A 2,774-nucleotide genomic window follows, 5' to 3' on the forward strand; every position below is an offset into this window, starting at 1 on the left:
CAATCCTCAATCTTTCTTTTCTCCGTGCCCGGTTGACTCTTTCAAAAGAAAATACAGAATGCATCTATTCAGAAAAGCTATGCATCTTTCTGTTAGATACAGAATCTACTGAAGAGATTAAGAAAGCAACTTGTATGAAACTATTCAGAATAAAGAATCCTTAGATATGGAAAACATTATGCATCTTAGACTGAGGTGTGCCATGTTTCTCAGATTAAAATAGTTGCTATTGTCAAAATGGCCCCTTTCATGCAAAAACATTCACAATAATAAATTAAATCCCATGTTGCACATACTACTTTTCAATAGGCTATTGGCCCAAAGAAGAAGCATTATAAATAAGAATATCACTCAATTACATCAGGACCTGCTTCTGATTTATAACCAGAAAACAAGTACAGCATGCAAAGGTAATTTACTGGGTTCTTCTCTTCAAATATTTACACTCGCAAAGCCATCTCTTGGATGTTTGTTGTAAATTTTTTATCCTGTAAACCTTTGACTCTATACTTGTGAAAGAGGAAGGGATACTTCCTTGAGGCATTGTAAAAATATATCTTTCTTACAAATAGGACTAATTATATACAACTGTTACTGCTAAACACCTGCATTACAGCAAAAAAGGGCACTTGGGAACTGGAGTTGAACATCCTCTTCAATTCACCTTCTGGTAAACTGGTGGTGGTGGTGGGGCTTATTGGCCATGTCCAACATAGCAGCTATATTGTGTGTAGGCCGGGGTGGGTTTCAAAACCCGTCACTACTGGTTTGCTCATGGGAGCTTGCGTGCTCGCAGGTGTGTGCAACACTTTTGCATATGTGCACATGTGCAACGCTTCTGTGCATGCGCAGAAGTGTACAGACGGGTGGGCGGAGCCTCCCACTGCCGCCGCTACTGGTTTGCCCAATCTGGGGTGAACCGGTAGCAACCCAACACTGGTGTACACATGCCCCACTTCTAGGAAGTGTCTGTGATATGCAAAATTGGGTCTAAAGTTCAAAACATTGCAGGATTTCCTGGACTGGGCTGACTGAATTGTGTAGTAGATATTGTGGGGGGAAAGGGACAGAGAATTGATCCAATGAGAAAGAAAATGGATTCAATATTGCACAAATTTTATCCATTTTAGAAGAATGAAAGTGGTGGTGGTGGTGGGGAAAGCCGAACTTCGAGAGGGTTGTAAGAATTCATAGTGTTTCTTTCCACATAAAATAAGATTGCTGTTTTACAGCATTTTACAGGTGCTTTGTACTCTGACTCAGTTCTGAAAAGATATATACACAACACTAGAAAGCATCACCATCATCACCATCATCATCATCTAAATAAACAGAAGGACTTTGAGCATACAGCTTACTATTAGCACCAGTTTCTAGGAATTTATTTGTACATCTGGACTGCATATTCTGATATATAAAGGTCTAGACAAATGTTTTAGATTTTGAGAAATATTTGAAATGTTGAAAACATATAATTAGCTTATAGAATGTTACAGATGAAAATACCTAACCTGATATCTGTAAATATGTGTGCTTGTTTATATGTCATTGTGTGATGTCATTGTGTCACTTACCATTGGTTAGTACTTACCATTAGCCCCGCCTTCTCTGTATATAAGTTCTTGCTCCTCCCAGATTAGTGCCTGTCTAATTGTGTTCCTGAGGAAGAAAAGAAATAAATATTACTATTACAAGAAAGCCTACAGTCTCTTATATATGGGCCTAACCAGGATAACCAAACTAGCAACAAATTGGTAGCAAGAGGATGGTTTGGTAGGCCCAACCGAACATAAAGATGTAAGACTCACATAACGACAAAAGAAGACCTGCCACCAGATACATAACGAAAAGAATGGCAGCTCAACTAACTCCTGACAAATATACACCACTTGAAAATATTAAGAAACAAACGCAATTACAAGAAAATGAACTGCTAACACCAAACAAAGAAGATGAGGTAAAAAGAAAAATACTAGAATTAATAGAAACAACTACAGCTGAATCAAATCTGCTTGTGAAAATCCGCAGCATAATAAACGACCACGGAACAGCAGCAGATAACGAAAATAACAAACAAGAAAACTGCAAGGTAAGAAATTCAACCCCTGACTTCAAAAATGACATCAAAGATGGCGACAGCTTCCCGCCTTTTTCATGGCAGCCATCTTACCCACCTAATACCTCTAAAATGCCTGACCAATTACTAAAAGAATTCCAAACCTCAAACTACGAAATAAAAAACAAAACCTACCAAGAAGATGATTACCCGAGTCCAAAAACAAATAAAAAACAATTATTTAAACAAAACAAAGCTCAACCTACTGAAGTAGAAATAGACAATGCTATACAGGTGCTAACTGCAGCACTCGGGACTAAACTAACAATACCAAACAAACAACCAGAAAATGAAATAGAAAATTCTAAACTACCATCTACCAAAGGCCAAAAAGAAATAGACTGTCTAAAGAAAGGCCTAGCCACCCGAAGAAAGACAAGCTGGCAATCATACTTACCTACTGAAGAGCAGCTCCCTGAACAACCCGGCTCCATTGGCAATGGCGGCCCGCCTCAAGCTCCACTTACTGACGACCTCAGAGAAGACTCCCCGATGAGCAGAGCAGCACCCCAGGCATTCTTCAGTCACCAGAGGCCCTCCGGAAACAAAGCAGAGCAACAGAAGGCCGTCTGGGACTTCACCCCAGGAGCTGCAGACACAGGAACCTCCCTCATCGACTGCTGGAGAAAAATGAGGACTGAGCATGCCCAGAACGAGC

General features: G+C 39.9%; 1 long non-coding RNA gene across 1 annotated transcript; it reads right to left on the minus strand.

Moving 5' to 3' along the window:
• Nucleotides 1–1,569: 1,569 nt before the first annotated feature.
• Nucleotides 1,570–2,774, minus strand: LOC148114168 (uncharacterized). The gene is made up of 2 exons (XR_015734339.1): nt 2,514–2,774; nt 1,570–1,659 (listed from the first exon to the last, which is right to left on the minus strand). It is a non-coding gene; the product is annotated as an uncharacterized LOC148114168 (long non-coding RNA).

The sequence above is a fragment of the Pantherophis guttatus genome, chromosome 4 (genome assembly GCF_059756535.1).
Source record: "Pantherophis guttatus breed Tessera chromosome 4, ASM5975653v1, whole genome shotgun sequence".
Taxonomy (NCBI): Eukaryota; Metazoa; Chordata; class Lepidosauria; order Squamata; family Colubridae; genus Pantherophis; species Pantherophis guttatus.